At 42.4% G+C, this 23,810-nt stretch overlaps 1 long non-coding RNA gene across 1 annotated transcript; it reads right to left on the bottom strand.

The window, feature by feature from the left end:
• Positions 1-12,220: 12,220 nt before the first annotated feature.
• Positions 12,221-22,535, bottom strand: LOC119861497. Its single transcript, XR_006274247.1, has 3 exons — positions 21,948-22,535; positions 21,349-21,416; positions 12,221-12,774 (listed from the first exon to the last, which is right to left on the bottom strand). It is a non-coding gene; the product is annotated as an uncharacterized LOC119861497 (long non-coding RNA).
• Positions 22,536-23,810: the final 1,275 nt, after the last annotated feature.

Below are 23,810 nucleotides of genomic sequence, written 5' to 3'. Positions count from 1 at the left end.
GCATGTGTACTTTATACGGAGAAAATACCACTCTGGCGTTCTCTCTCTCTCTCTCTCACACACACACACACACAACCACCACCCCCACCTACCCCCTATCTCTGGATCTATTCTCAATGCCAATACCTCTGAGGGCACTGACTGTTCATGGCACATACAGGGGCATAATTATTCAGGAAGATGCAGCTTTAAATGATAATTTTGACATCACTTCAATGTCCTCGTTACAGAAATTGCTATTTCTTTACTTAGGCGCTCTCTCTCCCCAGTGCTCAATCTGGGACTGGAGCCTCCAGGCAGCCGCAGCAGCCTGGACACACAGACGTAAACAAGCCACCAACAGCAACCGTCAGCACAGTCTTCCTCCTGCTTGTCATTTCTGATTTGGCAGCTTTGCTTGCACAGACTGCTTGCTTCTGGTATCTCTGTAGAATAAGGAAATGTCCAAGCGCTCTGCTGAAGGACTTTGCACACTCCTAATGAAGCATGCAAAAGCCTGTTTCTCTCAATGCCTGGGTGAGCAAGGAGTTAATATGTCCCTGCTATTCATGACAGACAACAAGGGGGTCACACAGCCTTTCAGCAGGCCAGTTGCACACAATTTCCACAGCAAACCATTCTAATTAGGGACAGAGACAACAAGATGAGGTTTCATACAGGGATTAGTAGATGCTGTGTATTTTTGGTGGCTAATTTAGAATCGGAGAGAGAATGAGAGAAGATGTTTCTGTCCCCAAGCAAGGTCTGTGCAGATATGTAAAGAGTAAACCTATTTGCATATATTATTTTGCAATGTAAAAATGAGCACTGCAGTGCCAGCTACCTTTAGATCTAGCAGTTTATAACTACACTCCAGCTGTACTCAGTTTTAATTAATTGACACAGGATACCAGTATCTGTCCAACAGCAGTTAGCTCCTCCAGTCTGAATTTAACATAGCTGGAAGATAACTCCATTAAGCAAAACCAACCTCCTGGCTTTCTTTGTTAAGGACCCCCTTCATGGGGCTGAACATATGTGGCAAAATTAGGACATGAGATAATCAGAGGTGTGTTAGCATAGATCCCTCCATCCCCCCAAGATTTGACCTATATTTTCAAGGAGTAATTTTAGCAGTCTTTATTCTCCCAGGCCCTCAGGTGCATAAGGTGTCCACCAGTGTCCACCATTTATTTCAGTCTTATGCTGGGCTGTTCAGGCTCCTGAGTGCCATGTTGATGGATCTGGCTTCTTTCTCTATCATTCTGCGTAATGTCTCTCTAGGTCGCCCTCTTTCTCTGTTGCCAGCTGGTATTCACATGATCACTTGCCATGGAAGGCATGTTGGTGGCATCCTTAAAACATGTCCTAAATATGCCCATATTCTTACTATATTTGATGCTTTGAATGGGTTTGCTCTTCTTACAATTTCTGCTGTTGCAAGAATCTCCTTCCAATGGACTGACAATCTACCACAGGCATTTATTTTGGAATGAGTTGATCTTATCAATTTTTATTGTAGATTTCCATGACTCTGCTCCATAAAGGAGGACATACATAATGCCTGTGTTACAAATTCATATGTGTGTGTCAATGCTAGTTTTAGCTGTGATTAGTGTTTATTGTGTGTGCTTTGCCTAAAAGTACAAGGAAAAATTTGGTACCACAGGAAAATAACCTGCCAAACAGCAAACACAGAGAATCCAACATTTTGGCTGTATGGGTAAACTGAAGAGATGCAACTGAACAAGTAGCTCAGAAATTGCAATGAGGAGCAGCAAAACACAGTGCATAGAAGAGCAAGTGTCTGAATCAGGCTTGTGTGCACAGGTTCTGATTAGGAACAGAGCCTCTGACTAATGCCACAGTATGAATAAATACATATATGTTCTGCAGTTGTGAAAGCCAAGTAGATTTGGGGATGTGGGGGGAAAGAGTTCTAAGAGAAGGTACACAGTTGAATTGACAGAGTTTTGCCCAGACCTTGTGTACTGAATGACACCAAAGACCTCCCCAGCACTTCGTCTACCAACAAGAATCCTGTAATGACACTGTACTGAACTCACCATCTCAGAGCACCATCTCTTGCGGCATGGCAGCCACTCTGCCTCAGCTTCCCCACAACATTCACAGCATGTTCCAGACATAAAGATGCTCTGACCCCACCCCCAGTCAAGCATAGAGAGCTAAACCACTCTGGAATAACAGAGTCCTTTAAACAAAGGACAACCAAAAGCACAGATCACAGGCATCTTAAGTCCAGCTGGGCTCAGCATCCAGCCCCCCTCCCTTCCAGGTGAGCCCCAGCTACAAAAGTGAGTCTCAACACCCATTAACAGGCACCTAGGCTCTGGTCAACACAAAAATCCGATGAAGGCCCCGCTCCCAAGTAGGAGCTCTGTTGGCTCTCCCCCGCAGCCATTCCTCAACTGCCGGGCTTTCCTCCTTTTAAGTCCCACACGCAGCACAGGTGTAGCAGGGAAGGCCTAACTGAACAAGGCGGACTGGCTGCAGGTGTCCTATCCTTTAAAGGGGCACCATGAATGAAATCCTAACCCCCTTGGGTTGCCAATCCACCAGGATTGGCCTGGAGTCTCCAGGAATTAAAGATTAATCTTTAATTAAAGATGCTGTCATGTGATGAAATCTCCAGGAATACATCCAAAAAAAATTGGCAACCCGAAGCCCCACTGAAGTTGTGGGGAGTTTTGCCATTGACTTCAATGAGGCCAGGATTGCACCTATTATTTTAAATCCAAGTGCCACATTACCATGAATAAGAATCTTGACTTGCAAAGCTCATGGTACCACATGTTCAAAATAATTTTAGTCACTGCTAAAAATGACACACCGGAGACATTGTTCTCAGACAGCATTTGGGAAGGCGTCTTACCAGCTCTGTGATGGGAGAAGCCTGCACTTCCCTGATAATAGCCCATCCTATTATCAATTCAGGCACAGATCGAATGCAGCCAACAAGAACATTAAAATGCTCAGGTTGCTTGTGGACGGAGTTCTTTGCACACAAATGTACAAGTTTGTCCACCTGGTGCCTTAGCGCACACTGGCATGTGGTGTGCTAACCAGCCCATCTGGTGCACACTGAAAGTTCCCTATGCACATTAACATAGTCTTGTTTCTAACAGTTCTACACTAACGTGCACATGGGGACCTTTAGTCAACGCCAGAAGACTCCACGTGGGCCAGCTGGTGCACATTCATATTTATACCCCTGCTGGTGTGCACTGTGTGGACAAGCCCTAAACAAACAACTCAAGTGAGTTCTCCTAGCTGGAGAGAGAGTGAGAGATCGTAGTTATTTCTAGCTTTAAATACTTGGAGGCACTCAGAAATCGCCGATTAAAGTGAATGGAAACAGGGCATGCAAATTCTGTGGTTAGCTTTAAAAGAATCTCAGCCAACATAGACCATCAGAATTAGTTATTTTCATTGTATCAGAACTTTAAGAAATTAAAAAAGGTGAAAGAAAGGAAAAGAAAAAGACTAAAAAACCCCAAACAGAACAAAATACTTATCTAATAGTAGAATAGGGATCAAATTCTTCTCACTTCCATGGGTGTAAATCAGCAGAGGTTTCACTGAGTGAGACCCAAGACCTCTGATTCAAGGGGGACATACAAAAGACTCATTGTTCCATTAAATGTTTCAGACCTCACTGGGGATGGTAAACGGTTTGAAAATTGGCTTCGGGAAATACAGAGTGGTGATAAGGGAGCATATGGGACAAAAATACATAAACAACCTGGGGGGGGAGGGGGGAAGAAAACTGAACATTAAATCTATTTGTACAAATGCTTTTTTATGAAATAATCTCTTTCAAACAGACCAGGAGAAGTTTGTTCCCCATAAAGCAGCAAAAATGCAAATGCTTTGAAGGATAATTAAACAGAAGCATGAGGAGAAGCAAATCTAGCAGCTACCTTTTCTAAATGCTTGGCAGCAACAGAAGGAAGAGTTTATATAGCACCCTCGCTGACTGGTTAGATTTCCATGTTGTTGCAACAATTGTTTAACCTCCATTGACTCCTTTTGACTGGATAAACCTCAGCACACAATGAAGCGACGTATCCTCTAATTAGCTGGAATAGTAGGAAGAGCTGACAAGGCTTCCTATACTCCTTCTCTTCCAGCTGTCTTCACCCTGTGCCTGACACCGACTGGCCTACACTCCAAAGAGTGAACAGATTGAATGGCATGCCAACGGCCACCTTGTACCAACATCTATCCAGTCTGACTCACTAATCAAAACACCCTCTTGCTTTGATACATGCTCTCTTTGGGAAGGAAACTAAATAACAATAGTCTGATGCCTGTACCCAGTTCCCATTCAGAAGGGAACAGATGCCCTAGGGAGACATTTGGCATGGATGTGTACCACATTTCAGATGCCCAGACAATTTCAAGGATGAGCCAAACTAATCTGGAGAAATATGGGGATCTACTAATGCAAAGGTGAGTCAAGAACAACCAATACAAGGAGTTTAATGGTGCAACTGGGGAAAAGAGGGTTGGGGTTAGGCCATCTTTTCACCCTATGGATTCTGCACGGCTCCAGAATACAAAAATGACCCCTGTTGTAAGTGAGAGCATCCCCCAGAATCCTCATAACACTGTTCTACAGCTCCAACAGCCCAGAATTCCCATAGTACCATGTGCTACCTCCCACTCCTTCCTGTCCCTAGCGACACCCCCCATCATGCCCCACACACCATGGGCCACTACAGTGGCCCTACGCTGAACCTGTTTTGCAGGAATTCTCCCAGCTGGTTGTATGACCCCTCTACACCAACAGAGAGGTGTATTGAGAGGCCAGGCTGGGGGACAGAATCAGTCCCAAGGTATTGTTTTATACACTCCCTGTAATTATTTTCAGACTTATCCTGCTGTCTTTGTTTTCTTTGTTACAGAATAGTACATTGGGGACTACCAAGGCATTAAAAGATGGTTGGCTAACACCAGCACTTATCACATGTCCCTACCAGTGCACCCCCTTCCAGTGTTGTGCAATGCAGCTGCCACTCATCCTCAGTTTCCCAGCTAGGCTGCCACTGCTCTGCCCAGCCTCCAATGCCATCTGGATTGCAGATCCTTATCCCTCTGGTTAGATCACTTATGGTTCTACCCCTTGCAGGGTACTTAAGGTTCAAAACAAGTGTGAAACAACATACCCCTAAACTCTTCCCTTTCCTCTAGAAGACGCTAAGCACCAGTCTTTGGCCAGTCTTCTCTCCCCAGTGAGCACTCCACATCTGCTTACTCACACTCACACACTCTCCCTGCCTGCTCACTCCCACAGCTGAGCTGGCCTCTTCCTTTTAAGCCTCCCTGGAAGTCTACCTCCTGCTCCAGGTGTCTCAGTATGGGCTGATCGGGCTTTCCGTAGCCCATTAATCCCTTCCTGCATCACGAGGAGGAATGTGCACCCCATTACACTGCTGTCAAGCCAGTAAGCAGTGTTCCCTACTCTCATAGTTCTGGGTTATTTTTAACCAAGTCATAGCTTGGTTTTGCAGCAGAAGGAAGCTTCTGCTGTTCTCTACAGGTTTCAAGTCTTAAGCCCCTATTCAATGCAGCATCCCCATGAAAGCTTTGCTGAAGGCCCCAGCCTTAGAGAGGCACTGATGAACTAGGAGCAGGAGATGGGAAAGGCAGAGCCCCAGTTTGACTGGGACAGTCCCTGCCTTTTAACATCCATCCCAAGGAGCTGGTGTCCTGGGGACCCCTGGCCTGGACAGATGCAGGAAGAGACTTGACCCCCCAGGGCTCATTCCTGTACTGGGAAGGGAAGAAGACAAAAGGAACCCTCTTTCTCCTGTTCTGACATCAGGGCTAGATCCTTCCACAGGCACATGCTAGGAGGTGGACCCACCACATGCCAAGCAATTAGGAGTCTTTCCTGCTGGTTTAGCTGCTGGGACCAACAGAGGGCATGTGCCAGTATGCCCTCTACCACCACCCTCCCAAAGTATCAGGTTGTGAAACAGCTGCTTGCTTATTGCATGCTCAGAGGACCAGCGGAGGGTACAGGGACATGGTGCATTCTAACCAGAGGGGTCTGTGTAACCAGCCTTCTCCTACAGATATGTGCTCACGTTGCACCCATGATGAAAGGTTATGGGGAAAACTGAGCTGTCAATTACACCTGCACCAACCCCAGCATCTCCAGCCCAGAACAGAATTGAGCCCTGAATTCCATTGCACAATTGTCTGACTATTGCTTTTCTGTGGTTTGAGACAGCCACCCACAGGTGTTTGGGTGAGGGGTGTGGGGGAGAAAGCATCTTTATAAAAAAAAGGAAAAGAAAAGCCAAGCAGGCTACTCAGCAACAACTTGTTGCTTTGCTAACTGGAAAGTGACAGAATGCTTGGGCTGCCCAAGCCAGGTCACTGGTGGGTGAACATGCCAGCAAGATGATGTACTCTGTCTCCATGGGGAGCGTGCTGGCTGCTCTGCTTATGCAGCTGCTCAGTGGAACTGCACTAGAATCAGCACCGAAGGGAGCTTCTCGCCCACTCTTTCTGCCATAAGTGATGAGGAATCAGAGAAAAAAATAAGTAAGAGACTGGAGATAAAAACACCATACTGGATGGGATTCATGGGATTCCATCTGTCTTAAAAACACCGTGCCATTCATCAATGGCTAACTCATTGGAATAAAAATCGTCCATTTTGGACCAGTTTCAAATCCATCAAGGCTTAGTCTTCAGGCTGGTTATCAGTGATCCCGCATGGAGGCTGCAATTGCATGATGATCTCTTTTAATGAAGAGGAGGAATCTTCTCTAATTTGATCCAAGGTGCAGAGTTAGATTTGGGTCCTCCGCACTTCTACAGTGTGGCTATTCCAGCGGCACACACATTCCACATTCTAATATAAAATAAATTAGAGTTTTGACTTCAAAGAGGTACTGAGTCTCTGATCGTTGTACATACAGATGGTTTGTAAGGAAGGCTTAGATGAGGCACAGTACGAGCAGGAAGAAGTGACTAGCAAAACAAGACTCATGAAACTAAACCAGGCTCCTGTGGATGTGGTAAACTGCAACAATTGACCTCGACTTCCGTTAGGCATCGTCTTTAGTCTGTGATGCATAGTTCGCATCACAATGTAAATCAAGAGGTTGAACCTGCCAATGACTGACTGTTGGGCAGCAAAAGAAAGCAGCATTAGTCTGAAAAAGGAAGGCCGAGTGATTCAGAGGTGCTCTTCATTATAGGCTTCTTTCAAAGTCGCAGCCCATGGTGAAGACTGCAAGAGCAGTGCTTTGGGGAGACAATACTGTTGGGTGCTTTAGTTGAACATAGGTGGTAAATTATGTGCCCTCACCAACTTTAATTACCGCAGCCAACAGACAGAAGCAGAAAGTTCTCCACTAGCCTTTCCCTACAGAGACTTTCTCTGAAAAAATAGGCTTGATGGGAGAAGCAGAAATTGTGCTTCCTTTAATGTTCAGATGCTGGTGTTGAAGAGACTAATAAACAAGGCTAAATTTTATACAGTCATTTGGCTTTTCCTTCTGAGTTCACCAAAGTAAATGGGAGAGGAAGAAAGAATCCGAGCCAGGAGTTTGATCCTCCAAACACTTTTAGTCCCAGGAACTTTGACCAAGAGACTTTTTCAGTCCCAGGGACTTTGTTGATAATAAGGATTGATGAGGCTCTAACTGCTATGGCTGAAAATTTTAAGTTTCAGAGTAGCAGCCGTGTTAGTCTGTATTCGCAAAAAGAAAAGGAGTACTTGTGGCACCTTAAAGACTAACAAATTTATTAGAGCATAAGCTTTCGTGAGCTACAGCTCACTTCATCGGATGCATTTGGTGGAAAAAACAGAGGAGAGATTTATATACACACACACAGAGAACATGAAACAATGGGTTTATCATACACACTGTAAGGAGAGTGATCACTTAAGATAAGCCATCACCAACAGCAGGGGGGGGAAGGAGGAAAACCTTTCATGGTGACAAGCAGGTAGGCTAATTCCAGCAGTTAACAAGAATATCAGAGGAACAGTGGGGGGTGGGGTGGGAGGGAGAAATACCATGGGGAAATAGTTTTACTTTGTGTAATGACTCATCCATTCCCAGTCTCTATTCAAGCCTAAGTTAATTGTATCCAGTTTGCAAATTAATTCCAATTCAGCAGTCTCTCGTTGGAGTCTGTTTTTGAAGCTTTTTTGTTGAAGTATAGCCACTCTTAGGTCTGTGATCGAGTGACCAGAGAGATTGAAGTGTTCTCCAACTGGTTTTTGAATGTTATAATTCTTGACGTCTGATTTGTGTCCATTCATTCTTTTACGTAGAGACTGTCCAGTTTGGCCAATGTACATGGCAGAGGGGCATTGCTGGCACATGATGGCATATATCACATTGGTAGATGCGCAGGTGAACGAGCCTTTGATAGTGTGGCTGATGTGATTAGGCCCTATGATGGTATCCCCTGAATAGATATGTGGACAGAGTTGGCAACGGGCTTTGTTGCAAGGATAGGTTCCTGGGTTAGTGGTTCTGTTGTGTGGTGTGTGGTTGCTGGTGAGTATTTGCTTCAGATTGGGGGGCTGTCTGTAAGCAAGGACTGGTCTGTCTCCCAAGATCTGAGAGAGCGATGGCTCGTCCTTCAGGATAGGTTGTAGATCCTTGATGATGCGTTGGAGGGGTTTTAGTTGGGGGCTGAAGGTGATGGCTAGTGGCGTTCTGTTGTTTTCTTTGTTGGGCCTGTCCTGTAGTAGGTGACTTCTGGGTACTCTTCTGGCTCTGTCAATCTGTTTCTTCACTTCAGCAGGTGGGTACTGTAGTTGTAGGAATGCATGATAGAGATCTTGTAGGTGTTTGTCTCTGTCTGAGGGGTTGGAGCAAATGCGGTTATATCGTAGCGCTTGGCTGTAGACAATGGATCGAGTGGTATGATCTGGATGAAAGCTAGAGGCATGTAGGTAGGAATAGCGGTCAGTAGGTTTCCGATATAGGGTGGTGTTAATGTGACCATCGCTTATTAGCACCGTAGTGTCCAGGAAGTGGATCTCTTGTGTGGACTGGTCCAGGCTGAGGTTGATGGTGGGATGGAAATTGTTGAAATCATGGTGGAATTCCTCAAGAGCTTCTTGAATTGGAATTAATTTGCAAACTGGATACAATTAACTTAGGCTTGAATAGAGACTGGGAATGGATGAGTCATTACACAAAGTAAAACTATTTCCCCATGGTATTTCTCCCTCCCACCCCACCCCCCACTGTTCCTCTGATATTCTTGTTAACTGCTGGAATTAGCCTACCTGCTTGTCACCATGAAAGGTTTTCCTCCTTCCCCCCCCTGCTGTTGGTGATGGCTTATCTTAAGTGATCACTCTCCTTACAGTGTGTATGATAAACCCATTGTTTCATGTTCTCTGTGTGTGTGTATATAAATCTCTCCTCTGTTTTTTCCACCAAATGCATCCGATGAAGTGAGCTGTAGCTCACGAAAGCTTATGCTCTAATAAATTTGTTAGTCTTTAAGGTGCCACAAGTACTCCTTTTTTTTTTTTTTTGAAAATTTTAAATCAGTCTAAGACCCATCCCTTGTATTAATTTCAGTGGAAAAAATTCAGAAGGGTTGAACACACACAGTTCCCATTGAAATCAACTGGGACTGCAGGAGCTCAGTACTTATCTGCATCTCTAAGTATCTAAATCCCTTGAACAATCTGGCTCTTAGGGTCTATGCAAAGCCCAGTGAAGTTAATGGGATGCTTTCCACTGATTTCCATAGGATTCCTTCTATTGACTTCAAGGGGCTTTGTAGTAGGCACTTAAATTTCTCTTCTCTATGTTGTATGCAGTGTTATTGCTTTGTCAGTCCCAGGATATCAGAGAGAAAAGGCACGGGAGGTAATATCTTTTCTTGAACTAACTTTTACTGGAGAGAGAGACAAGTGTTCAACCCTCTTTCCTGTTAATTATTTTAATAATACTATCACTATGCATGTACTGACTATATGTGTAAACAGAATAATTGTTTCTTTGTCTTCCTTACCTCAAGGGTTGTGACTCGCTACATTCAGGATAGATAGGAGAAGCTGAACATTCAGCTGAATTTGTTGAGGGTCTGTTTAGCTAAAGTTGATAGTCCACAGGCTTTTTTAAATTTCTCTCACGCACATTCAAAACCTGACTGGTTTAGCTTTTCTTTGAGATAGTTTTCCACTTTCACTTGCCTGAAACACAAAGTCTGAAAGACAAACATGTCCCTGTTTGGAACAGGTTTTACTTTCCCTCTGTGTCTAATGTTCCGGGGACAGCTTGATTTTTATTTTAAAGCATCAGCTGTTTTCCACTATTAAGTACTCCACCGAGGCTGGGGGATGGAATACTACAGAGAGCGGCAATGACACTATTATGTGTAATGCAAGAGGTTGAAAGGCACAAGAGATGGCAGAGTTCTCCTGGCAAATTGATTGCATATTTTAGTATCAACATCACAGCGATGAGTCAAACTGCAATGAGCAAGGCAAAGAGAAACAATAGTTTCTGCTGCAATTCTCTGGGCCACTTTCCATGTAGCCCCCATCCACTTCACCACTAACTCCACCCCACCTCAGTGGTGGTTTGTTGCTAGAACAGTTAAGAACCAGAGGTCACTGAAGATATTCAATCAGAACTTGTTTGTGTACATGGAATACCCATTAAGGGTCAAGAGTTACTGAGTCTAGGAGTCCTTCAAGGTGAGCTGCAAAACCAAAGAGATGCACAGTCTTCCCATGTCAGTGGCTGGCAGGAGGTTGACATACCTTTATTAGTAGAAACGAGGAAACAAATATTATATAGACAAGAAAAACAAAGTTCTAGCTGTCAAAATTCAGTTTGACTGGGGCCCTAAATACTCTACAGTAGCTAGAGTTGGAAAAAGGAGGGTGCTCAGTTTAACACAGAATTTTTTACTTAGGAGGAGGGTCATACCAATTAAAAGTAAGTCAATAATATGGTACACCAATTTCTCACTAAAATTGTAGATTACCTCGATTCCCTTCTCCCCCCAAAAAGAGCCCAGAAACAATGGAGGAAATGGGTTTAATACTCTGGTTTCTTGTAGGTATCTATGTCCAATGTCCAGCACACAGAGGGAAAAAGACTACAGAGACAGGACTGAGAGAGCTAGAAGCATCCTGTCCAGTGCACTCTTCTCTGTGCTAGTTTATGAAATGTGTAGCTAGTGGGAATATAAATTCCATGTGGGTAATGGGTATTTAACCTTCCTGCGTTCAGGATGAGCACATCATAGAGGCTACAGTATATTGGCCTATAATACATTCCTTTCTCAAATTAATTGCTCTTACCCTCATCATCTCAGCTTGTGATGCACAGTTATTTTGTTCTTTGCTTTACCACCTCACATTCCAATTTATTGTTTGCCTTTGATGGGTTTGTCATTGGCCAGAGCAACGATGAAGACACGGAATTCTCTGGAAAAATAACTTTTCCACCTAGCTTTTCTGAATCTGTCCTACAGGATATATTGAGAATTATATCCCAACTGTGGGATGGCCAGAGAGGTTATCATTTACTATTACATTCTATATACCATTAGGCAAACTTCTGTAGAACCCCGTTGGTCTTATTCCTGTTGAATTCGGCATGGTACAAAAGTAGCGCACTAGACTGGCCTCAGAAAACCTGTATTCTCTTCCCACTTCTGCCATTGAATTATGATGTGGCCTTGAGCAAATCACTTCATCTCTCTGTGTCTGTTTTCCCTCCCATCCTGTCTACATCGATTATAAACTCGATGGGTGCAGACAGTGTCTTGCCCTGTGTGAGTATGGAATTTGGCACTATGAAGCCCCGCTCTCCGTTGATGCCTCTATGTGCTATAGTAACACAAATCATCATTGAATTCTCTAGGACTTTCCCATAAGGGACGCTTCTTAAGCATATTCATCAGTGGTTAGGGAAAAGAAGAGTACGGTCCCAGCATCCGTATTAACACAGCATACTCTTGAAGCACACTGCAGCAGTTAGTTGACATAGAGGGTTAAACACAAGCCTAAAACTATCATTTTCCATGAGAAGTTTCACTTTATCTGGAGGTTTTCTTCCTTTGCTCCTCTTCACAGGAGACAGATTATCAGAGATATTGCACTTGACACACACAACTACAAAGTTCAAAGGAAATTACAAAAGCAGTGACTAATCAAGCCTAGTGTATCTCTCAACATGCTTGCTGAATGCAATTCCCCCCTCCCCCCAAATCAAGAAAACAAACAATGTTTATTCAATTCAAGGTCAGACTCAGTTCAATCTTGGGACTTCTCTTGTGTTGCCACCCTTCACACACAGACATCTCATTGCCTGCAGTCAAGTGATTAATTTTTGTTTAAAATTTTAAGCTTTTTTTTTTTTTAAAAAAAGACAAAGCACAGAAAGTAGGTCATTCCAGCCTGCTACGGTAGAACAAGGGGTGGGGAAAGTTTCTTCAGATTTTTATTTCCAGATTATTAGTACAAACCATTGATTTAATATTTTCCACCACTGGGGGGGGGCTAAAAAGCTTTTCAGGTTTAAGTCACTGTTTAACTACGTGACAAACAATTCAGACACAAGCCATTTGCTGTGGAACAGTTTTAAAGGGCCCAGTCCTGCAAAGGCGTAAGCACATGAATAGCTTCATTCAGGCAAGTAGTCAATGGAACAACTCACATGAGTAAAGTTGCTGACATCCATGACTTGACAGGCTCGGGTCTTAAGAAGGCACCACAACACTTGTAATTGAGTAGGGCAACTGGTCTGTTTACAACAGGAGCTGCAAAACAAATATCATTTCCATCTTTACTGTATTTCTTAAACCGAAGAAAACAATTAAAGACCTATTCATTTCCCAATCATTATAATTAGGCTTGGCAGAATTCAGGGTTGTTTTTAATTTTGAGGGCTACTGATGTTTATTTTTAAGCTTTTTTATTTTTATCCATTTAAATGTTCATACTAGTGTGAAATTATTGGGGGGAGAAGATGCATCAACCTCACGTCAAAATATCCTGAAAGCAAATAAATTCTCAAGCAGTATTATTCTTACTTTACCTATGTGGAAATTTCAATCATCATCAATTAAAATATTTTTGGTTGGCACACACGCATGTGTGTGGTGAAATTGACATTTACCAATAACAATCTAAGCCTTCCAAGCCTAATTATAATACGAATTCGAGGGGCTTCCTAGGAAATTATATTGGCTTTTGGTTCTGCAAATGAAATGTTTTCCTTCGTAGAATGAGTGAGTATTTTAAGATTACAGAAGAGCAGAGATACCGATGATTAATATTTAAAGACGCAGAGCCTCCCAGGAAAGGAAGGATTTGTTGGAGAACACTGCAGTTTTCTTAACCTGTTTTTTCACAATTCAAATTGAAAATTTTAATTTTATGCTGATTGCTTGAAGAGCTGATGTTCAGAAATTTTCACAAGAGACTGCCGAGCTGGAGAAGAGTCTATAAATAACTGCTTTAGAAGTAAGCCTCAGTGAGTTGGCCATAACCCAGATCGGATTGAGACTGTGAGACTTCAAAAAGTATTGTGAGTTACTTTAAGGCACCTCTGATTCATTCAGAAATATTACCTAGCATTGAGACAGGAGCCCCAGATCCATCTACTGAAAGTATTTGAAGCCTGAAGTTTAATTCCCTGTTGCCCTGCACTTTATGCTGATGCAAAGTGAAGGTAAAACAATCCCATGATATGACAGCATTTTCTCCTGACTTTGCACTGTGTAAAGGTGACTATACAAGATATAGAGTAGAGTAATGGGGAAATCTGGCAGCAGGGTAGCTGGCACTTGCTGTGAGGTAGCTTGCTACACCTTTGGCATTCTTTCGTGCTCTTGTATTCCTTTTTTTTGCACCATGTTACTATAGCCCTCTAGGGATTTCCTTTGTGCTTGTACATGGGCTGGGTGGGTAGTGTTTCTGGACATCCTGGGATATTGTCCTCTCTTTGTCTATGGCTTCTCTTGCAGGTTCCTCCTCAAAGTTATTTCCGAGGCGTGTCAGTTGCTTGTCTACATACTGACTTTGGAGGACTATGTTTTTAGCTATCTTTAGTGTAAGGTTAGAATCATTTTGGAGTCTGATACTGTAATTGCAGTCTTTCAGTCCTACAACAACAAGCCTGTTTCCAATAAGTTCTTTGCTCATTTCTCCATGGTCACAGTGTTTGATTAGCTTGTACAGAGTGTTATGAAATCATTCACTGACTCACACTTTTCCTGCTTGCATAAGTCAAATTGTGCCAGCTCAAAAAAAAAAATAACATGGTATGGCATGAAATACTTACCCAGTATTGAACTGTTTCACCTCAGCAGTTGTGAGGCTTCTGTAAAGGATAGCATCCACTACTATAGGTCCTAGTCTATAGAGCTGGGTATTAACTGGCTTCTTCTCTGACTGCAGTTCTAAACCAGAGACGTGATGGAACCTTTGGGATCTGCTTACTCAGAGTGTCCAATCCTCAGGGTGCAGAGAACTAAATCCTGCTGGGGGTGGTATTTGGAAAAAAAGTAGGGTCATACATAGATCTCTCACACTGTTAGAATCATAGAATCATAGAATCATAGAATCATAGAATATCAGGGTTGGAAGGGACCCCAGAAGGTCATCTAGTCCAACCCCCTGCTCAAAGCAGGACCAAGTCCCAGTTAAATCATCCCAGCTAGGGCTTTGTCAAGCCTGACCTGTTGTGTCAGCCTGGACTCACCATAACAGGGATTGAGGGTAGGAATGTAAGGAACAATGAAGCAAAGGCTAGGCCTACAGGAAGACCAGTTTGCTTCCATAAAGAGCTACGCCACCTCACTTCGCACACAGGTCAGGCTGAATGAAAGACTGACTTTATTTCATGTTTACGCAAAAACAACAAAGAGTCCAGTGACACAGACTCTTACATCCTGACTATATGTCCCTTAGTGGCCACTCTGAATAATGCATCTAAACATTCACATCACTGTCTTGGTCACTACTGCTAGCAATTAATGAGAATATTTTAAAATCAGACTGTTGCGGTTATTGCTCTTTACACAATATGAAAAAAACACATGGGGAGAGTTGGCTTCCAAATAACCACATTTACTAAATATATCCCTACATAGATTCATAGATACTAAGGTCAGAAGGGACCATTCTGATCATCTAGTCCGACCTCCTGCACAACGCAGGCCACAGAATCTCACCCACCTGCTCCTACGAAAAACAATACCGGGGCCTAGCTACATACACACTGCTGCACTGATTGGTTTCTGGCACTTTCAAAATCATAGCTTCTGGGGAGAACCACTAAAGGGCTCACAAACCATTTACACTGGTTAAAGGGATACTACCCTATTGCTATACGCTACAGACTCCCCAATATTCAAGGGTGAAAACTGTTTCTAATCCAAGGATTCCGTTCTCAGTTCAATTGTCCTCAACAAAAAGAAGAACCCCAACTGGAACAGGTGTTTGGTGGAAAATGGGGTATGACAGGAAGAATATTCTAGAGTAAATAATTTCTGCACCCCAAAAATAGTTGTACATTTTTAAAATATCAGATAAAATTTTGGTAATGGTCCTGTGAATATTAAAATTCTCAATCAAGGGCATCAGAGCACCTGATTAGCACTGGTGTCGAGTAAAAACCTAAGGGCTTAACTTCAGGCTCAGAAGCTTGAATGACATTAATTTCAAAGTCCTGCCAAGGCTGTGAATACATCTGCTTGGAAAGGAGATGGTTAGGGGCATCTTTCCTGAGGAGACAAACAGACAATACAATGCCCACATCCAATGGACTTCATACTAATAAACAGGTCTATTCTACCTCATGACAGAAAGAGGACTGCTGGAAAGGACCTTAGCTGAAGGTTGGTGGTGCTCAGGAGGAGTGAGCTGGATCCAAAGCCTGCTTGAGCAATTGGAAAGACTCCAGGGAAAGTTCATATAAGGCTGCCTCCTCTAAGTGGCATTGAGAGGAGCAAAGCATTTCCAGCACCAACCTAGCCTGACTGTTAAGCGAGGAACAGGGTGGAGAGAAGCCTTCAATGCGTTAGCCCCTCAAAACAACAGAAGTCCTTCCGCATGAACAGTGAAAGATTGGAATGTACCATTTGATAGTCAAGGGGGAGAGAAGGCAGCAAGGAAGAAGTTGCCATGTTCTGTTTTTTCCCCCTGAGAAATCCATGGACGTATTCCCAGAACATTCAGCAGGAGTAAAAAATGTATTGTGTTTTTAAATGCTCAGATCTGTGCGAGAAGAATTTGGCAAACTGGGATATACACTGTACAGAGGGTTTACTATTAGCTGTTTAATAATGGCTTTACATCAACACTGGCAACTTGCACAACATAGCATAGCCCACAATATAAATGCCTAAGTAACCTGAGCAGAATGTTCTAAGGTGAGGGCTTTAGCCTGTTCAATTCCCTGCTCCACAACAGACTTCCTTGTGTGACCTTGGGCAAGTCACTTAGCCTCTCTGGGCCTCAGTTCCCCATCTGTACAATGGGGATAATAGCCCTGCCCTCCCTCACAGATGTGTCATGAAGATAAATGCATTGAAGAGTGTGAGGTGTGATGGGGCCAGATAAATACTTTAGATAGTGGTGGAGGTCTCTCTAATGCCTGAGAGGTTGTGCCTGGAGAATGGTGAATCGCCATCATCGGCCTAAAAATGATAACTTTCTAAATACAAAAAGCATTATGACCAACTCATGGTAGCTCTATATTTGATCTCATTCTGATGGATCAAGATGAATCGGTCACTGAACTAAATCTGATGGTCACCTAGATGTAAGTGATCATGTTCCAATTTTTCTTACTATATGCAAATAGAATATAGTTCCAACCAGTAACATATATACTTGAGGCTTTAAAAAGGCCAGGTTCCAAAAGGCAAAAACAACTGAGGAAAACTGAGCAGGAGAAAATATTTAAACAAACATAAAAATGTGACTGATAATTGGGAATGGATTAAGTACATTTTATTTGATATCACACACACACACACACACACACACACACACACACACACACACACATCCACAGGCATGAAAGAAGTCTTCTTTCATTAAAATACTCTTCTGGCTCAGAGGGAAGATGCAAGCAGCAATAACCAAACAATATGCAATAAATGGAAAGATGAGGAAGCATGTAGGAAGGAGTGCAAGTCAGCAGTTACTAAATGCAGATAATCGATATGGAAAGTTAAGGCTATTAATGAAAACAATTATATGGCCAGTAGTGTTTAGGAAGAGTTCTTTAAATGCATCAGGAACATTTTTATCAATGATTGGAATAAAAAAGTAAAATAATTGCTTATAAAATTGATGGAGTGGTCAATAACAATAGTTATATAGTCTGATCTGAATTATTTGAACAGGAATTTTAACACAGACAAATGCAAGGTCAGACCTCTAGGAACAAAGAATGTCAGTCACACTTTTAAGATGGCTGAGTGAATTTTTAAAATAGTGACTCAGAGAAAGACTTGGGGGTCATGGCAGATAACCAATTGACCATGAGCTACAGAATTACAATGGGAGCTACAAGGGCAAACATGATTTTTGGATGTATAAACAGGAGAATATAAAGAAGGAGTTGAGATGTGGATATGGTATTAGTGAAATCGTTGCTGGAATACTAGGTCCAGACTTCAAAAAAAAAAGATGTTAACAAATTGAAAATGGTAGAAAACATCCTTATAATGAGAGACTAAAAAAAGCTCAGTCTATTTAGTTTATCCAAGGTTAAGCAGTGACTTGATCCTGGTCTACAAGTAGCTACATAGGGTAGAAATTTACAGTAGTAGATAGCTCTTTAATCTAGCAGAAGAAGATATAGTGAGATCCAGTGATGCTAAACTAGGCAGATTCAGATGAAAAATAAGGCACATATTTTAACAGTGAGGTAGCTAACCATTGCAACAATCTATGTAGGGATAGGGTGGATTCTCTATTTCTTGCAATCTTTAAATCAAGATTGGATATCTTTCTAAGGCACACTATAGCTTAACCAGAACTTGTGGGCTTGATGCTGAAATTACTGGATGCGTTTCTCTGGCCTGTGTTAGGCAGGCTGTCAGACTAAACAATCATGATGGTCCCTTCTGGCCATAAAAATAAGGAAATAAATAAATAAATATGAATCTGTGCTTACATCTGCCTTTTTTTTTTAAACCTTCTGGTAAATGGAAAAAGCTTATGGTGACATTGGAAATATTTTGTAAAATGTCCAGAACGATTATTCTCAATTTGAAGTCAATGAATAATGCAGAAAATTCCCAAATGGTATCAGCTATAAATGGTTGTCTTCCTAAATGGTCTGAGTGAGTTATAATGGGGAAACATTTCAGGGAATGTTACGAGGGTGACCAAAAAGGTAATTTTAAAAACATAAGGAAAAATACACATGAGGACTAACATTTATTAAACTGTAAACACCACAGAGAAGCAGGTGACACGTAACAGTGTATGCAGTGTGAGCTTCATAGAGGAGGTTTAATTCTTTCCTGCATTCTCCTTGGTATTGTTTTTTTTCCTGAGAAAATAAAATGGAATAGTGTCGAGAAGTAGCAGTGGGACCATACTGTGGGACCCAAGATCACACATCATTCAGCTCGCAGAGGTAGCGGTAGCTATTATAAGGATTTATGTGACGTAGCACATCTTACAATGTATTCTTTTGGTAATATTTGGGAATACTTGTAAGCAATATAAATGGGTTGAAAGTCTGCACCAATTCTTCAATCCATCTTTATTAAAATATACTGCAACATTCTATAGTAATGGATCAAAACGCGACAGGTGGGAATCTTTCAAAACCATTCGTCTTTGACTTCTATGGAAGCAGAATTAAGCCAACAATTTTTAAAATCTCATCCTTAGTTAGATAGAAATCCTGTGTGTATATAATACCTACTGTACACACAGGATCTTTGTTTTTTAAATTAAAATGGGGAGGAAAAAGGCTTTATTGAGAACAGATGAGTCCAAGCAAAAACTCAGATCTGAAATACATCACTGAGGATTGAAGGCTCATTGTGCTAGGCCACCTCTGGATAACATCAACCCAACAAGGGCCTTGGGTTAATTTCAGAACATGCAAGGATGCTTTGGATTTGAGCCTGATGACAGCTTGGGGTGGTTATAGCTTTCCCCCTGTCACCAATGCCAAGGCAGGCTGCCTTTGGGATTTCCTTCTTTGAAGTGAAAGTTCCAAATGAATTTGCAACAAAATGAACAAAAGATCCTAATTTCTGTCTCCGTGTAACCAGTCACAAGCAGAGAAATAAGTTAATGAGGCCAGTACCATGGGTACAGCAGGGAGTGGAAATGAGAAGAGTGTTAACCAGCTTGTATATGTTATACATGTTGCACACCATGTTAAAGTGTTACACATTATATATTATGTTAGCAGAAAGCTTTATAATTAAATGGTATTATTCTTACTCTTGTTCACTCATACTTCGTATCCCGTAACACTGTGCAAAGCTGAAATCAGCTTTGGCACTAGCAAATAGAAAATCAAGATACATTTGTTCTCTGTTCTAGTATAGGTACCTTTATGGGCAACTAGTTTGGATTGTAGTATCAAAAACAGAGACAAGAAAAATATGGAACAAAAACAACAAGTGAAGAAACTGTTACAAACTGAGTTGGATTTTAGTGATGTATAAAGAGTTTAGTAATTTGTAAAACCATCCTATAAATATTAGTATCTGAAATGTCTATCTTTGAAACATGCTTTCTGTGTAAGGCAAATAAACATCTGCAAGATAAGACTTGCTTTCCAGATGGAGGGTATGTATGTCTCCTTTTCATATTGTACTACTTTGTCTTTAGACAATAGATTTGGCTAAGTTCAGTTACTGGGTCCCTTCAACGTTTTAAAGAATGAGTGATGTCAAACAATTAGCTACACCGTTTAGTCAATAAGAGTAATATGGTGGGAGCCAGAGAACCATTGGAGGAATTCAAAGAGAGGTGGTGATATGGTCCATATGATGAGGGAAGAACATAATCTTCACAGCCAAATTGTGTTAACCAGAGTGGGGGTTAGTACAAGCATCACTTTATAAAGTTCTACTTGGCGGCTAGGTAGATTTAAATCACTTAGTTTTAACCAAAGACTGTCAGAGAGCAGGCAATTGTTCATTTCCACCCAGTTACCACTTTTTAGGGATTGCTAAAATTGTGTCTTAAAACTCAGCAGAACAAGGCTCACTTATAAATCCCTCAAAGTTGGGACAGCTAACATTCACATGGCACTTCCCAAGTTACCCAGCTTCACAAATTCTGCCCTCCATTATAGAATCATAGAACTGGAAGAGACCTCGAGAGGTCATCTAGTCCAGTCCTCTGCACTCATGACAGGACTAAGTATTATCTAGGCCATCCCTGACAGCTGTCTGTCCAATCTGCTCTTAAAAATCCCCAATGATGGAGATTCCACAACCTCCCTAGGCTATTTATTCCAGTACTTACTCACCCTGACAGGAAGTTTTTTCTAACTTCCAACCTAAGCCACCCTTGCTGCAATTTAAGCCCGTTGCTTCCTGTCCGATCCTCAGAGGTTAAGAAGAACAATTTTTCTCCCTCCTCCTTGTAACAACCTTTTATGTACTTGAAAACTGTTATGTCCCCTCGCAGTCTTCTCTTCTCCAGACTAAACAAATCAATCTTTTTCAAATCTTCCCTCATAGATCATGTTTTCTAGACCTTTAATCATTTTTGTTGCTCTTCTCTGCACTCTCCAATTTGTCCACATCCTTCCTGAAATGTGGTGCCCAGAACTAGACACAATGCTCCAGTTCAGGCCCAATCAGCACGTAATAGAGTGGAAGAATTACTTCTCGTGTCTTGCTTACAATACTCCTGCTAAAACATCCCCGAATGACGTTTGCTTTTTTTTGCAACAGCATTACACTGTTGACTCATATTTAGCTTGTGATCCACTCTGACCCCCAGATCCCTTTCCACAGTACTCCTTCCTAGCAGTCATTTCCCATTTTATATGTGTGCAACTGATTGTTCCTTCCTAAGTGGAGTACTTTGCATTTGTCCTTCTTGAATTTCATCCTATTTACTTCAGACCAGTTTCTCCAGTTATGCTGCAACCCTTGTCCAATCAACCAAGCTGCAGTGGTGTAACGGAAGGTAGAATTTAGCTCTGTGTCTGAGAAACTCAAGACGAGATCAGCATACTGAGAACTGAGCAAGAGGAATTCATGGCACTGCTAGATGAGGTCCTGATGGTGCATTCCTTCCACTGTGCAACCCAAAAATAAAGGTCTTGAGGAGAAACACTCAAAGCCCTGTATTTATTTATTTAGAGATAGAGTATATATAGCACTTACCTGTCTAAAGCAGGATTCATAATGTAGGATACACATTGCAAACTCTTTATTCTTCAGTTAGTTTGACACTATATTTCAAGATAAAAAAGCTTATATGAAAAAGCACCCATCAAGAGCATTAGGGAGATACCTTTGTGCGATGTCTAAACTAGATCATAGTTTAAATTGCAGAGGATAAGTCTGAGCAGCAGAACTCATGCATTTGTTCAAAGTCTCTAATTTGGAGGGGGGGGGGAGCCACCAATAGATCAGATATTAGGCTTTTTAAGTGGTTGCATTTCCAAGCATGCAAAACACTTGACTCAAATTAAAGAATTCACAGTATTACTACAGCTCAGAAAGGGTATATTTGCAATTTAGTCATGCAACTTTAATTGCTAAATGAGTTGAATGGGATGGAATAAATAATTTGTTAAAGGTAAATTGGGAATGTAGCTTTTGAAGTTACTCAAATTTGTAATTTAAATAACCCTATACACTAGAATCCCAGGAAATTTACAGTTAAGGCTCCAAATACCAACTTTGGGCCAGATCCTCAACTGGTGTAAGTAGACTAATCTCCATTGACATCAGTGGTGCTGTAACAGGGTGAGACTCACCACCATGGTGCCACCTGCTAGTTGTTCTGGGAATTAGCTCAGTCTTTTCACAGGTGCCCTCCTCTGGTAGTGTCTCACTGCCACCACTTCTGCTCCGGACACATGTTGCCTCAAGGATCACGGCATCCTCTTCAGGACATAGCCCATTCCGGCTGTGCCCCATTCTGTACTCTCCCGCTTCCAGGGGAGCGGCAGTCCTCTGGCCAGCCACTCGCCTCCATGGCCAACTGCAGCCCAAGGTTCTAGTCACTTGCCTCAGAGGCAAACTGCAGCCCTTTACTGGCCACTCTCCTCAGTAGGAAGTGGAAGCGAGAGGGAGAGGAGACCCAGGCCCACTCACTACTCCTGGTCCCGGCCCAAGGACCCTCTAAGGCGGCACCCACATGCTGCATCTCCTTCAACCCCCGTTTCCCTGGGCCACTTCCCCATAGCCCTAGCACCTTCTCTGCCCCTGTATCTGGGCTTCAGTCTTTCAGCCAGTCAGGCTGGGGCTCCCTCTTACTCCCCAGACCTGGCCCAGTACTGCTCTGTCCAGGGTGCTAGTGGTTCCCTCAGCCCTTCAGGGACACAGTCCTTCCCCAGGGCTGCTATTAACCCTTTCTCTACCAGTGTGGGGCAGGTGCCCCATCACAGGTGCCTAAGCCAGTTTAGGATCCAGACTCTTGTGTCTGCCCCTGTATCCCATTCTGTACCTTCTTCCACTTATCAAGACCCTCACCAGTGGCTACACAAAACTGGTGTCTGCCTCGTTGATTATATGGATTCCAACTGTGTACTCTACAAATTGTTGTAATCCACCTCCACACTATACCAGGTGCCGGGGACGTATCAGCAAGGCCTAAGGGAAGATCTGTACAGCTCTGGGATCCACTTTTCCCCATTAAAGAGTTGGTGAGAGTCCCAGAAATATAAGGGGATCGGAAGGTGGCACCTGGGGACCTTGTGGGGGAGAATGGAGGGATGCAAGGAGTCCCTGGCATGTCCCAGGCACTCGGCTGCCAGAAGCAATAAAAAGTGTCTGACCCCCTACTACCATTTAGCAAAGAAAGGCAAGGTCCTTGTCATAATGTGATTAGACCATCTCTGTCAAATGAGTTGTATGGGCTAGATTTTCAGCTGATGTAAGTGAAGTTAGCTCCAATGAAGTCAATGGAGATACCCCAAAAGAGGATCTGGCCCATAGATTTTTAAAAGGAAGTTGACTTCCATTGACTTATATACAGATCAGGCTTGTTTATTGTAATGATGCTTTTGATATCAAATGTAAAATCATACAGGGTTTTAATTAAGTGCAAGATGTTTCCCTTGACAGTGTATCTGTCTCACATGGGTTTCTGGACACAGCGTTATCCATATTAATCTAATGCATTTTTCAGATGGACAAAGAGGAGGATCAGAAATCTTTCAAACAAATTTCCAGAATTCGGGAAGAGGCAGTTCACATTCATGCCAATTAGAGACAAAAAGAGCCTCTTTACTGAGCATACAAGGAACCCCTGGAGGAAATTGCCCAATATGGTGCCGAGCTAACAGGTTTTTAGAAAAAAAAAACTTGTTAAAAAATGGTCAAGTTCAGAGCTGATGACCTGTGAGTCCTGTCAACGTCTGTGAGCTGTGCAGTGGGCTCCAGTGGCATTCCACCTGTTCATACCCAGGCTGAATTAATCCCAGTGTTTGGAAGCAAGTGGGAATGGCGAGGTCTAAATTCAAACCCTGTAGAAATGGATCCAACCCAGCCTTGCATTTATTTCCAGAAAAGACAATTAAAAAGAACCCTGATCAGACATTTTCAAAAACAGACCTAATAGGAAGTTATTAGAGCCACAGTGAAATGTGGCATGCTAGTGAATTAATAATTGTGTT

This window comes from Dermochelys coriacea, chromosome 9 (genome assembly GCF_009764565.3).
Source record: "Dermochelys coriacea isolate rDerCor1 chromosome 9, rDerCor1.pri.v4, whole genome shotgun sequence".
NCBI lineage: Eukaryota > Metazoa > Chordata > Testudines > Dermochelyidae > Dermochelys > Dermochelys coriacea.
This window is presented reverse-complemented; position numbering and strand designations above follow the sequence as displayed.